At 37.5% G+C, this 16,006-nt stretch overlaps 1 pseudogene; it reads left to right on the top strand.

The window, feature by feature from the left end:
* LOC102826330 overlaps window positions 1-15,536 on the top strand; it is a 35,267-nt pseudogene extending 19,731 nt beyond the window's left edge.
* The last annotated feature ends 470 nt before the right edge of the window (window positions 15,537-16,006 follow it).

Here is a 16,006-nt window from a genome sequence, read left to right as displayed (position 1 = left end):
CCACAAATTCTCCCAGCTGTGAGCCTTCCAACCTTCTAAGTATTCCTTTATATGTGGTTCAGAGTTCTGGGACCATCCCCTGAGCCTGCTTGTTTGGGTATTCTGTGTTGTTGTTGGCGGAGCTCTCTGCTATACGTCCACCTGATCCGCCATCTTTGTTCTCCCTCTCCCATTTGTTTTTGAAGAAAAAGTTGGGCACTCCACTGAAAATGGTAGACAAATGTATTATGTGAAGGTTGGGAGCATAAAGAAAACGGTGAAGATTTGAAATAGCTGTTGAGAATAATAGGAAGGTGCTTAACTAGGGATAAGATTTCTGGGTAGTACTGAATTTCCAGTGGAAGTTTGAAGCCTTGAATTTCTAATAGCACGAATGCTCATGGTTATGTGATTTTTTTTTTTTAAATCATGAGAAAACTCAGTTACTAGGGTGCAAGGGCAGAATAGATGATTCACAGCTGTGGTTTTCTGAGGAGGTACATAGTCTATACAAGGTATTATTGGCATACACCTCCTTGAATGTACAAACATTTACATACGATTCTGGGACATGCCATCTAAAATACTTAGGATTGAATTTTCATTTCATTTATTCCACTGATTAATGGGTCTTTGGACCCAGGGGTATCACTTTGTTCCTAGATCAGAGAGATATTAGGGTACTTCCAACAAAAATTAAAAGACAAAATGTCTTATTATGTATATTTTATTGTCCAATGTAGTAGCTATTAGTCACATATGGCTGTTAAGCACTTAAAATATAACTAGTATGAATTAAGTAATTATAATATACACACAAGATTTCAAGACATAATGCTGAAAAGAAAAAGAAAACATCTTACTAATAATTTTTATATTGGTTATGTGTTGAAATGATAAGGTCATGGATATGTTAGGTTGAATAAAAGATATTATTAAAGTTCTATTTTTTTTTCTTTTTGAAATGTATCTACTAGAGAATATACAATTGCATATGTGTCTTATAGTATAATTCTATTGGATACTGCTGTTCTAGATTTTTCTCTTTGGATCGATAAATGCTTACTCTTTACTCTTAATCCATTTTTGCTCATTTTAATGTCCCAATGGTATAACTAATCCAAGACTCCCCGTTCTGCCTGAATTCATAGGATGACTCACTTTTTGCTTGCTGCTATCTGGGAAGCAATTGAGTCAAATCTTTGGGTCAACCAATGACTATTTTCCCAAAGTCATTTGCATTTGCAATTTGCCAGTTATACATAAGTTAAAAGTCTGACTCAAACAGTTGAACTAGTTCTTATTATGTGCTGACCTAGTTCTTTATTACTGGGGATAAACTTCTCCCAGTATTCATAGGTGCTGAATTCTGAGAAGCATTATACTGGTTCTGTTTGTATTACATACACATTATGGAATCAATCATTGGGGTCAGGAGGCTATTTGACTGATTCAGATAGGGTCTCTTGCTCGCCTCTGGGACTGTTGAGGAAAGTTTGCTTTTGGAAGAAAAGAGAGATGAAAGCATGTTTATTGAACAAACAAAAATAGGAGTTACTATTGCCTACTGTGGAATCTTGGTATGGCGCTACAGGATAAGTTCTGGGCTGCTAGATGCAAGATTGGTGGTTCAAACCTGCCAGCCAGTACTTGGGAACCCTATACAAGGTCTCTGTGAGTTGGAACTGACCGGATGACACTAAGCAACAACAGCAACAACAATGGTCTACTATAACCATCAAGACTAAACATCGTATTTAAAGGGAAATTAAGTTGTGTGTCTCCTTGTTTGGTTTGCAGGTCTCTGAGTTTATGCAAATTGAAATTTATCTGAACAAATGTGTGCAACTAAGAGGACCAAATCACCCTGAATCATGACTTGAAAACTGAAAGTAAAACACCTATGCTTTCCCTGAATACTTTGCTTTGCTTAAAGATCTATTCCATAGTATTTGCAGGGTTTCATTTGGCAAAGGCATAGAAAGTACTTGGCTGTAAATGCCAAGTAATTATATACTACTGTAAATGACAGGGCCATTATACATAATAAGTAAGCGTGCAATCTGCCTGAGAAAAAGAGCCTTTGACTTATCCTACAATTAGTCTGTATTTGCTATGACTGTGTTTCAGAAAAATGTCTGCAGGTTTGTGTTTAACCTATTTTAAGGATAAAATCCCTATTATTTAAAATCAAACTGTAGTACTATAAGGAAAACTAATGCTTAGATTTGGCTAAATGATGTTCTGGGAATTTTCTTTGAAAGAGAAATAATTCTAGAGATGTAAAATTTAGCTACTTCTTTCCTTCAGCAGATTATGATTTTATTATTATTGTATTTTTTTCTTGTTTTTGGCATGGTGGAGAGGGTTGAGAAATTAATCTGTCAAAAATTATTGAAGAAATGCAAGAATATCTTGGGTTTCTACAAGCAATTAAAGTAACTTGTGTAGCAATTTACTCTCGTTTATGTTTTCCTATTCATTATTTAATGAATGACTCACAACGACCCTATAATGAAAGTCTTCAAGTTAGAGATACATAGAATCAAAGATGTTAAGAATTTTTCTATACAGATATTAAGTATAGAATATAAGTATAGAGGTAGGATTCAAACCCACACTTTCTATATAAGATCCGAAACCTAACTAACAATGACTTAAACAATAAAGATAATTAATTATCTCATATAAAAAGAAGACTGTAAGCGAGTGGTTCCAGGTTGGTTCAAGGAGCTAAACTGGTATCTCTGATTCTCTTGACCTCCTCAAGGCGAGAAGACAGTTGCAGCCGCAAGTAGCTCCAAATATGACATATTTATACTAAAGAATCTAAAGCAAGAAGCAAGGTAAGAGGCTCTTCATTCTTTCTTCTTCCCTCCTCTTCCCTTTTCTCCCTATGCCTATTCTTTCCTTTTTCATTTGCTTAAATCAGGAGGAAAATCTTTCCAAGAAATACATTTGCTAAAGGTTTCTCAATATATCTCACTAGTCAGGACTTGATTACATAATTACCTATAGTTGCAAAAAAGTCTGGGAAAGTGAAGAGCTGACATTTTAAATCTCTGTCCCTGGAGGCATAGATCACTGGTAGCCTAGTGGATTATGAACAGGGCTGCTAACTGTAAGGTCAGCAGTTTGAATCTACCTATCTACATCTACTGTGTGGTCAGCAGTTTGAATCTACCAGTCACTTCGAAGGAGACAGGAGATTTTCTGCTCCCATAAAGATGTACTGCCTCAGAAACCCTATACAGAACTGACTCCAAGGCACCCAACCAACAACCAACCAATTATTGGAGGCTGGCTTTGCCATAAAAGAAGACAGTATGGAGAAATGAATGTAGGCCTGACAACCAATAATGGCTACTATATCTTTGGACACAAATTCCAGGACTCTTTATTTGATCTCATCACGTGTTTTATTATTATTATTATTATTATTATTATTATTATTATTACTCAGAAGTAGAATACAAATTTATTCAATCAGAAGATATTTGTTGAGAGTCTCATTTTTATCAAATAGTGTAGTAGATACTATAGGGTTACAAATATGAATAGTTGCTATTCTTGACTTTTAAGGAGCATACAATCAATGAAAGGAGACAGGACCTTACTGGAAATGATTTGAATGTAATCAGAACAGAATTTTTGTCAGAATGTGAATGAAAATAACTGTAAATAAGTACATAAGTATAATTGTTATGGAAAAATGAATTACAGGAGTTCAAAGTAAAGAAACAATTATAAGGAAGGTTTAAAGAATTCATGGAGAAGGTGACATTTGAGTTAAAGTTTGTAAGACAGGTTGGATTTTGAGATGTAGGATAGGAAGTCAACCAATGGCTTAAACAGAACAAAACAAAACAAAGCAAAATGAAACAAAAACTCCACTGCTATTGAGACAGTTCTGACTGATATATGGTTTACAAGACTAAATCTTTACAGGAACAGACATCTTCATTGTTTCATTCCAGTGAATGACTAAATGACTAATCTACAGCACCACCAGGACCCCTTAACAATGGTTTGTTGTTGTTGTTAGGTGCCATCTAGTCAGTACCAACTCATAGTGACCCTATGCACAACAGAAAGAAACACTGTCCGGTCCTGGGCCAACCTCACAATCGTTGCTATGCTTGAGCCCATTAAAGCTGCCACTGTGCCAATCCTTCTTTTGGGGGCTTTTCCTCTTTTTCTCTGACCCTCTACTTTACCAAACCTGATATCCTTCTCTAGGGACTGGTCCCTTCTGATACTATGTCCGTAGTATGAGATATGAAGTCTGGCTGTCCTGGCTTCCAAAGAGCACTCTGGCTGTACTTTGAACACAGATTTGTTTGTTCCTTTGGCAGTCCATGGTACTTTCAATATTCTCCTCCAACACCATAACTCAAATGTACCAATTCTTCTATGGTCTTCCTGATTCGCTGTCCAAGTTTCACATGCATATGAGGTTATTGGAAGTCCTGGTGTGATGCTGTGGGTTAATGCACTGGACTGCACCTCTCTTTGGAATGGACACATATATGGATCGCTTCCCATCAATTGGCCAGGCAAAATAATTATAAAACATGTTATCTATTTTGAAGTATCTACTATGACATTTCTGATGGATGTTTACTTAGCCTATGCTTCATTACTTTTAGTGGACATGGAGTTCATTTTCTCATGCGGTATCCCTTATCCATTTCTGGGAACCTCTAGTAACCATAGGGTGAACAGGGATTCTTGAGGTAAGATAAGAAGTCTGATTGGCTCAAAATACATTCAGATAGAAAGTTATAGAGTTAAATGATGTACAATTATATAGTTTCAGATCTATAAGCAAGTAAATGCTATTAGCTCTTAGGATTTATAGATGCTAATAGCTAAATTCCTCTCTTCCTTCCCAACTTCCATCCTTCTCAGAAGTTTGGAAGTGATTGATTCAGAAGTCCAATAGTGGAAAAACCATTAACAATTTTGTTGCTGATAAATTTGGTTTTCAGAACTACCTTGAGTCTATATTGACATTTAGCCTTTTCTCCAAATCTAGATTATTTCCCCACAAAAATACCCTAAGGCAAGGATTAGAGTGCAAGTAATTAATTTGTTTCAAACATCTGGTTTGATGCTGTAGGACCAGCACTGAACTATGAACCACAAAGTCGGCTGTTGTTCCTTAGAAACCCTATACAGGTATGCTATGAATTGGAATGACTTGATGGCACCTAACAACAACATTTCACTTGTGAACTGTTAGGAATCCCAGTAAATGAATGTAGAAGAGAGACAAAAGACACCCAATAAGTTCCAAGAGAGATTTCATTGTTCTTTTGGCAGTCCATGGTCTATTCACTATTCTTCCCCAATACTTAGATGCATATATTCTTCTCTGGCCTTCTTTATTCATTGTTTAACTTTCACCTACATATGTTGTTGTTGTTGTTAGGTGCCATTCAGTTGGTACCAACTCATAGCGACCGTGTGTACAACAGAACGAAACACTGCCAGGTCCTGGGCCAACCTCACAATTGTTGTCACACTTGAGCCCACTGATGCTGCCACTTGGCCCATCCATCTCATTGGGGGTCTTCCTCTTTTTCTCTGACCCTCCACCTTACCAAACATGATATCCTTCTTCAGTGATAATATGTCTGAAGTATGAGAGACAAAGTTTGGCCATCTTGGCCTCCAAGAAGCACTCTGGCTGCACTTCTTCCAACACAGATCTATTTGTTCTTTTGGCAGCCCGTAGCACTTTCAATATTCTCCTCCAGCAACATGCATGCATGCATACGATGCTGTTAAAAATATCATGGCTGGATCAGGCACACTGTAGTCTTCAAAGTGACATCTTTGTTCTTTAACATTTTAAAGAGGTCTTTTGCAGCAGATTGGGATAACTTTACCTATCAGATAAGCAAGAGGGTATGGAGAAAGAAGCTGAGAACGTGCTTCCAAAACATTCTCCTTTTGGAGTGTTGGGTAAAGGTTTTCCTCTTACTGATTACTAGACACTTATTGAGTTATTGTGAGTTGCAGAGTTTGTTATTAATAAACTAAAACGAATGCATCACCACTTTAGCACTCTACTAAGCCATCTGGTTGCAATATCTTCTTTGAAAAGACTGCAGTGTTCCTAGAGTGTGTTCACATACTAAAGCAAACCCACTGTCATTGATTACATTCTGACTCATAGTGTTCTGATAGGGCTGAATAGGTTTAAAATACCAACAATATCTATTTAGGGGTACTGGGGTGGTGCTATAGGACATGCACTTTACCCCTAATCATCTGCTCCTCTGAAACCCTATACATGTTGTGAGGAGTCGGAACTCACTCAAAGGCACTTGCTAACAACAACAACCATGTCTAGCTAACACAAGAATGTCCTAGATGAGAGGGATCTTTTCCATGAAATCTAGCTTTTATGCCTAGATATTTTTTAGGGGCAGAAATTTTTAATATAATTTCCTACTTAGAGAATGTTCCCCAAAATATGAAGCCTCTGGATTATTGAGGGCAAACTCTTTGTCATTACATTAAAAAAAAAAAAAAAAAAAAAAAAGATGTTCCCACAGCCCCTGATATAGTGCATTTTATATGGTTGTTGTTGTTGTTGTTAAGTGCCGTCAAGTCGGTTCTGACCCATAGTGGTAGGAGTTCAATAAATGATATAGTTAGTTCTTAGCAGCTTCAGAGCAAATTATTAAATATAATCTCAAATTGAGATATTCTCCTTAGTGGACATTAGATCCTCAGAATTTATACAAGAACTGCATTTGTAAACATAAGTAGATTGAGTAGTGAAATATACTTGGTTGGTTTAAAAATAATGAAAAATTACAACAGTTACAGCAGTCCATGGACAAGGAACTTTCAGAAATTCAAGTTGGATTCAGAAAACATGGAATGGAGGATATCATTGCTGATGTCAGATGGATCTTGGTTTAAAGCAGAGAATACCAGATGTTTACCTGTGTTTTGTTGACTATGCAAAGACATTCTACTGTGTGGATCATGACAAATTGCAGATAACATTTGAAGAACAGGAATCCCAGAACATTTAATTGTGCTTATGCAGAATCTGTACATATATCAGGAGATAGTCATTTGAACAGATAGAAGAGATAATGAGTGGTTTAAACTCAGGAAAGGCGTCTGTCTAGGTTGTATCCGTTCACCATACTTATTTAATCTGTTTGTTGGTCAAATAATATGAGAAGCTGGACTATATGAAGAAGAATTATAGCATCAGAATCGGAGTAACATTCATTATCTTGTGACATATAGTTGTATGACAAAGCTTTGCTTGCTGAAAGTGAAGAAGACTTGAAGCACTTACTAATAAAGATTAAAGATGGCAGTCTTTAGTGTGGATTATACCTCAGCATAAAGCAGAATTCTTCACAAATGGACCAAAAAGCAACATCATGATAAACAAAGAAAAGATGTAAGGATTTTATTTTAATAGGATCCACTATCTATGCCTGGGAAGCAATAATCAAGAAATCAAAGAACATATTGCATTGGGAAAACCTGCTGCAAAAGACCTCCTTAAAGTGTTAAAAAGCAACAGTGTCATTTGAGGACTAATGTGCACTAGACCCAAGCACCTCATATATATGTGAAAGTTAGACAGTGAAGCATACAATAAATAGACCAAAGAAGAGTTAATACCTTTGAATCATAGTATTGGTGAAGAATATTGAATATACCATGGACTTCCAGAAGAAGGAACAAATCTATATTGGAAGAACTAACAGCCAGAATGCTCCTCAGCTGTGAGGATAGTGAGACTTGCTCATACTAACCCATGCATATTTTAATTTTTAAATATATATCACAAAACATTTTTCAATTCAGTAATTTCTACATGCATAATTCAGTGACATTGATTATATCTTCATATTATGCAGTCAATATCACTGACCTTTTCAAAATTATTCTACCATCATTAACAGAAATCCAATGCTGCCTAAGCAAAAAATTTCTCCTTTCATTACAGGCCAGCAAGCAAGCACAAGCAAGCCTGTGTTTACTTTGCACTCTGGGAACTCTATTCCTGTCAGAGATTGTAAATTTGAGAGAAGGTTTGGTTCTATAGGAAGGTCTGTGGGATTGAGAGAGAGACACATGCCAGCCACACCTAGAAGCAGAATCTTTGATGTGATGACAAATATGAAATTGTTCACTACAGATTAATAAGTAAGTGCAAGTAAGCTTATGCTTACCCTGCCCACTTGGGAATCATCCCTGCTCCTTTGTCTCACTCCTAGTAGCTATGAATAACCTTTGGTTTCTATATACTAGCTTATTTCATATAAATGAGATGATACAGTATTTATCTTTTTGTGACTCATTAGTTTCACTCAGTATAATGTTTTCAAGGTTCACCATGTTAAGACAGGTATCAGGACAAATCCTCCTTGATTTTTTCTAAGTTTTTTGGGTTTTAAATTTGAGCCATTATTTAATCACATATTTTTTCCTGCCATATTCTCTCTCTTGTTCTTAGATTGATAGCATCATTTGATATTGTTCATGGATCATCAAATATCATCAAATTCTATTTCAAATATTTCTCATTCTAAGTTCAGTATCATTTCTATTGACCTTGAAGTTTACTGATCCTTTCATCTGCATTGCCTACAGACAATAGCATTATACAGCATTAATGTGAAAATAGTTGATGCAGTACTACTCAACCACTTTTTATTGGTATATTTATTGATTGACATGCTTTTCTGAAAAATTTCAAGGTAATAAATACAATTTTGCTGAAGTGATATGCACATCCATCATAATTAGATAAAAGTAAAACAAATAAAAACAAGCAAAAAAGCTACTTTGACAAGTTTTATAACTGATTCCTAACATGGCCTTTTGAATTTTACTTGGCTTCAATTATGAGGAGGCTTCAAAAAGTTTGTGGAAAAACATCTTTTATCTTTTAATTCCATTTTTCATTGAAATTTTGAAGCCTCCTTGTATGTATGTATGTATGTATGTATGTATGTATATATATATATATATATGAAAATGTAGGTGAATAATTGTTCAATTACAGAAAGAAAATGAAAAAAGTTAAATTACAAAGAACAAAGAAAAAAAGTTAAATACTAAGAATAAATCAATGGACCAAATTTATTTTTTAAGTTGGCTTAAGAGAACATTAGTTTTATTTTTTCTAAGTCTCTTGAACCCTTAAAAATGTTATGTGGTATAGTTTCTGACCACAGTGAACATTATTCTGAATAAATTTATAGGCATGCCTCTGGATCTTCTTTTTAATAGTTACTAAAACTCTTACTTGCTAATGTCAGGTTTCTTTATTGGCTCTGCCCTCATTTTTCTAGTCTTGTGTCCATGAACCCATTTTAATATTTATGCTGAACTAATAGAAAGTTTTTGTCTGTTCTCACTTTAGACTTTGAAATGAGATAATTACTTCCCATAAGTTAAGCATGATTGGATTTCATTGCACACTCAGTCCAATTAACCTTGAATTCCACAGATAATCTCCAAACCTCATTTGAGTGATTAGTATCCATGTATTCTATACCAAGTTTTCTAGTCAGAATTATAACAAAAGAGTAAGGTGGGCATTTGGAAGTTTTACTGTTTTGCCCCTTTTCATACCCATCTCTTCTTTATTGCCTTGATTCTTTCAGACTATCAGAAGATGCCTCCTGGCTTCTTTACCTTACCTATTCAATCTGGGTACCATGATCCATCTCTTTAACCACATTCCTTACCCTACCAAGTTCCCTTGATTCTTTGTCCTTCCACTCCACCTATCCTGCAAGCCTTACAGCAAGGGCAACCCAACTCTCTGCAGGAGCATGTCATGGAGGTGCTTTTCTTCTCTTTTCCTTGGGTGTTGTCTCCACCCCTATGCCCAGGCATGGACCACTGAATTGGCAGAGGACCATTACAAAGAGAAAATCTTGATCACTGGAGGGAGCAGTTCTCTATGCTCCTTTGTTCCTAATGTTCATTGGCCCAAACTTTCCTCCTCCCATCCACTCACATACTGACGTAGTTATCTTTTTTTCCCCTAGTATCTTATATTGCTCCCCTGATTCAAAATGTCTAGTGGATATACATTGCCTATAAATGCTGTATATGTCATCTGAGTGCTTTCACAGACTTATCTTCCAGGTCCTTCCCTACCCCTACTCCAGTCTTTAATTGCATGGAATAGAAGAGGCCAAGAAGGAATGGAAACTAACTGGGAAGTAGATGGAACTGAAGGGAAGTCAGGATGGACTGGCTGTGGGTCAGTGCTAGGTGAATATGGCAATTGATGAGATTCCAGGCAGGGCACATGTTCTAGGGGCTTCCACTCTGGAGGAATAAGAGCACAGTTTGAAAGTATGTGGAATGTCTTAACCTTGGTTCCCACTAAAACAGAACCTTAGAATAGATTTGTGTGTAGTTTATTTGGAAATATGGTCTCAGGTAGCAGAGTGCAACATGGAGAAATGAAACATCAAGGGAGGAAAAGCCAATACAAGGCTGCATTATCTGCACAGTGCTAGAGATGTCCAGTGTTGGATCCCATGGGACTATCTGCGGCATCTTATGAAATTCATCCAAGTACCGTTTACTTGCAGCATGCAAGAGGGGAGTATATACTTATTGGCTTCTGCTTCCCTCTCTCCCACCCCTGTGGTCAAGGGTGGCCTCCTTGAGGTCTCATTAACTTTACTCTATTTCTGGATTAATAATACATGAATTCCAAATGATTTAGAAGGCAACTCTGTTCAGTTTCAAAGGAATCCCAGGATAGAACCTAACATTTATACATGCAGTTTAAAACAAGGTTCTATACAGTTGTCTCTGCACAAAACTAGTCAGAGCCTATAGCGTCACTATGATGTTATTAAGTGCCACTGAGTTGGTTCTGACTCATAGTGACACGATATAGGGTTTCTGAAGAGCAACTTTGTTGTTGTTGTTGTTATGTGCCATCGAGTCGGTTCCGACCCATAGCGACCCTGTATAGGGTTTCTGAGGGTGTAAATCTTTACGGGAGTAGAAAGCCTCATTTTTCTCCCGCGGTGCAGCTGGTAGTTTCGAACCGCTGACCTTAAGGTTCGCAGCCCGACTCATAACCACTACGCTACCAGAGCAACTGGTGGGTATGAATTGTTGACCTTGTGGTTCCCAGTCCAGTGCTGATTGGACAGCACCACACCACAAGACCAGTGCTAAAGTAAGGGGTAGGGACAAAAAGATTTTGATATGTGCACCAGAAGTGTTTGATTTAGAAAGTGTCAAGCAGAGTCAGAGCCATTCAGGGACTGACTCACCATTTCACTCACCAGAAAAACCAGAGTCCTTACAATGACCCACAAGGACCCTATGTGATCTGCTTCCCCGTCACCTCCCTGATACAATTGTTTGCTTCTTTCCCCATCACTCACTCCCTTCCCACTGTACTGACTTCCTTGCTATTCTAACATGCTCCTGCCTTGGATCTCTGCATAGGCGGTTCCCTCTATCTCAAATGCTCTTCCCCACAATATCTAGATATCGTACTCTCACTTCCTTGACATCTTTATTCATGTGTCATCCTCAGAGTGGTCAATCTACTAAAAATTACACTCCTCATCTTTTCAACCTGGTTTTTTTTTTTTTCCCATAGCACATAATCACCTTCTAATATACCATATAATTTACTTCTTTATTTAGTTTCATATTTATTTTCTGTCTTTCTCTTCAAGAAGGCGTGCTGTACAAAGCATCTTTGATTGACTTATTGGTGACCGTATCCCTGCCACATGGAGCAATGACTGGCACATGTTAGGTGCTCAAATTGTTAATTTTTTTAAATAAGAAAATCAAACAGCAGCTCTGTCTGGTGGAAACAATGAAGTGAGCTCTGCCCTTAGGGAAGGGGCTCATGGTCATCTCCTTTTTTGCTTTGCTGGGTCCACCCAGTTTGTAATCCAATCAGCAGAAACACCAGCTGCCTGCTCCTAATTGAAAGAGAGACAAAGATAGGTCAGAATTATACTATGACCTAATATTAAAATTCAAGGCAGAGTGATCTTGAAAATGAGCTAATTTGTTATCCTTGCAGATTTACATATGATGAACCACATCTGAGAGGCTTTGAAAGGAAAGCAAAGTGTATCTGAAAAAGAAAAATAATCATGATTGTGATGATATTTTGCACAATGTTTTTTACTTGGAATAAGCAGTTTGCATTTGATGACTAACCTAAATTTTGGTGGGTCCACCTCAGAAAGCACCTCAGAAAAAAGGCCTGACCATCTGCTTCTGTAAATTACTATAGCCAAGAAAATCTTATGAAGCCGTTCTACTCTGTAACATGGGTGTCACTATGAGTTTGAATCAACTTGATGAAAAGATTTAGTTTTTGGTTTACATCATCTAAACATAGTAATAAGGAGCTCTAGCTGTGTAGTGGTTATGAGTCGGGCTGTTAACCTCAAGGTTAGCAATTCGAAACTACCAGCTGTTCCATGGGAGAAAGATGAGACTTTCTGCTCCCATGAAGATTTACAGCCTCAGAAACCCTGTACAGGGTCACTATGAGTCGGAACCAACTCCACTGCACATAGCCACCACCACCTAGCCTAGTAACAACTGTTTGTGATACATTGAATTAAGATTTCCTTCTTAGGGACAAATGCTTATTGATATATTGGTAAGTTATTTATCTATTTGTGTATTAAAAGAATATTTTATTATGTTTTCTATAAAAGTTTACACAGCAAATTTGATTCCCATTTGAAAGTTTATATACAGATTCTTTCAGTGACAGTACATTTTCCACAGTGTGTCAACATTCTCTTAATTGAATTCTGTTTCTTCTGTTTCCTGTGCTCTAGTTTCCTTGATCCATTATCTTCTCATTCTTGCTTTAGTGTAAGTTTTGACCTGTTAGCTTAGTATGTATGGTTTTTAAAGGAGCAACATTCTCATGGGTGATATCCTTTATTTTGTATGCGAATCTGTTATTTTCCTAAAGCTGACTTAAGGAGATAGTTTTGGTTCAAGGTTGAAAGAGTATATCAGAGTGGTGCTTAGAGATGTACATTTATTTTTCATTCAACTTCAATCTGGGAATAGTCTTCTTGTAGCACACAGCATTTATTGAAGTTGTATTAGATAAAAATGAAACCAGATAACATTAAAAACAGTAGAAGTATGAAATTAGAAAAAGAATGTTGCTGTGAACAAAAGAAAAATTTCAAGAGAAAAATTTTAAGTCATAGATTTCACATGGCTGCTACAATTAGCGAATTTAACTGGTAGACACTTGTCAGGTGCTTTCGGAATTAAGAAATGAAGCCCAGAAGTAAAAAGTTTAAGCAAGTTCTGAGACCGAAAAGGTAAATTTGATTATATAAAAATGAAGATCTTATGTATGAAAAAAAAAAAAAAAAGTTAAAGCGTAACTAGGAAACAGGAAGCAACTACTTGTAATATAGGTAACAAAAGGCCAATTCCCATAATATATGAACTATAGCTAAAATTCAGTAAAAACAAAAAGAAAATTCAATTTATTAAAAGATAAACAGGCATTTTGAAAAAAAAAAAAAAAAAAGAAAGGATAGGAAACATTCAGTGTTGATGAAGATATGGAGAAAAGTTACTGGAAAACAGTGTAGGTAGGAGCTCTAGTAGTGTAGTGGTTATGAATCGAGCTGCAAACTGCAAGGTCAGCAGTTCGAAACTACCAGCTGTTCCGCGGGAGAAAGATGAGGCTTTCTGCTCCTGTAAAGATTTACAACCTCGGAAACCCTGTGTCGCTATGAGTCGAAACGGACTCCACGGCACATAGCAACAACAACAAGGAGTATCAAACTTTTCTTAGGGGTGACATGATAACATGGAATAGACACATAGATCAATGAAACAAAATATATCCCCTGGAAAAAGAGCCGCACAAATGTAGTCTACTTGTTTTTGACAAAGGAGCATATGCAATTCAATGGAGACAGGGCAATCTTTCAATAATTACTGGAACAATTGTACTTCCATATGTGAAAAAAGAACCTAGACACAGACTTTATGTGAACTTTTTAAATAATTAACACATAGTAGTGCAACTGCAAAACAACATGCATAAAAATAAAATAATAAAATTGTTGTTGTTATTAGGTTCATGCGACAGAGTAGAACTTCCCATAGACTTTCCTAGGCTATAATGTTTATTGGGGAGTCCTGGTGTGGCGCTGTGGGTTAATGCACTGGACTGCAAAGATTTGAACTGCAAAGTTGATGGTTCAAGCTCATCAGCTGCTCCTTGGAAACCCTATATAGAGTTGCTGTGGGTTGGGACCAACTCAATGGCACATAACAACAATGTTATGGGAGTACATTGCCAAGTTTTTCTTCTAACAAGCCACTGGGTGAGTTCAAACCAATTAGCAGTTAAACGTTTAATGTTTGTGGCACTATGGTTCATTTCCTAAATATTGCCAGTCATAAAAAACAGACTACCTGCAAAGGAAAGACTCGTCTGTCACTTTACTATGGTGGCTTGTGTGTTGATGTGATGCTGGAAGCTATGCCACCAGTCTTTTAAATGCCAGCATGGTCACCCATGGTGGGCAGATTTCAGCACAGCTTCTACACTAACACAGACAAGGAAGAAGGAGAAGCAGACTACTGTTTAGCCATGTTAAACTTTATGAACAGCAGCAGGACATAGTCAGATATAGTGCTGGAAAATTAGACCTTCGTGTTGGAAGGCACTCAAAATACCATTGGGAAAGAGCTGCCTTCTCAAAGTAGAGTTGATCATAATGATGAAATTGGAGTAAACTTTTAGGACCTTCATTTGCTAATGGGGCACAACACAAAAAGAGAAAAATAGTTGTAAACATTCATTAGTAATCGGAACATGGAATGTATGAAGTATGAATCCAGGAAAATTGGAAGGTGTCAGAAATGTAGTGCAACTCTTTCCCTCCAGCGTGCCACAAAGATCCTGGTGTTGTCATGGGCCGCTGCCCTGCTCGATGATGCCAAGATTTGTAACTTTGACCTGGGTCGGAAGAAGGCAAAATTGGATGAGTTCCCACTCTGTGGCCACATGGTATCAGATGAATATGAGCAGCTCTCCTCAGAAGCCCTGGAGCCTGCCCGTATTTGTTCCAACAAGTACATGGTGAAAAGCTGTGGCAAAGATGGCTTTCACATCTGAGTGCGGCTGCATCCGTTCCATGTCATCCGCATCAACAAGATGTTGTCCTGTGTTGAGGCTGACAGTCTCCAGACAGGGATGCGAGGGGGCCTTTGGAAAGCCACAGGGCACTGTGGGTAGGGTCCACATTGACCAAGCCATCATGTCCATCCGCACCAAGCTTCAAAACAAGGAGGATGTGATTGAGGCCCTACGCAGGGCCAAGTTCAAGTTCCCTGGGCGCCAGAAGATCCACATCTCCAAGAAATGCAGCTTCACCAAATTCAATGCTAACAAGTTTGAAGACATGGTGGCTGAGAAGCGCCAAATCCCAGATGGCTGTGGGGTCAAATACATCCCCAACGGTGGCCCCTTGGACAAGTGGAGGGCGCTGTATTCGTGAAGTCCTTGGTAGCACTGACCTCTGCCCTTCAACAAATTCACTGTGTCCTCCCCCCTCCCCCCCAAAAAAAATGCAGTGCAATGCAGTGCATAAAGATCAATATCCTAGGTACTACTGAGCTGAAAAGGACTGGTATTGGTCATTTTTAATGTGGCAGTCATATGGTTTATTATGCTGGGAAAGACAAATTGAAGAGGAATGGAGTCACATCCATCATCAAAATGTACAATGCTGTCTGTGATAGGATAATATCCATTCGCCTATAAGGAAGACCAGTTAATACAACTATTATTCAAATTTACACACCAACCACTAAAGCCAGTGATGACGAAACTGAAAAATTCTACCAACTTATTCAGTTAGAAATTTATCAAATACTTAGTCAAGATGTGTTGATAATTACTGGTGCCTGGAATGCTATGGTTGGAAACAGAGAGGAAGAATCAGTAGTTGGAAAATATGGTCGTGGC

Source organism: Chrysochloris asiatica, unplaced genomic scaffold (genome assembly GCF_000296735.1).
Source record: "Chrysochloris asiatica unplaced genomic scaffold, ChrAsi1.0 scaffold00030, whole genome shotgun sequence".
NCBI lineage: Eukaryota > Metazoa > Chordata > Mammalia > Afrosoricida > Chrysochloridae > Chrysochloris > Chrysochloris asiatica.
Note: the sequence above shows the minus strand (reverse complement) of the source record. Positions and strands in the feature narration are given on the sequence as shown.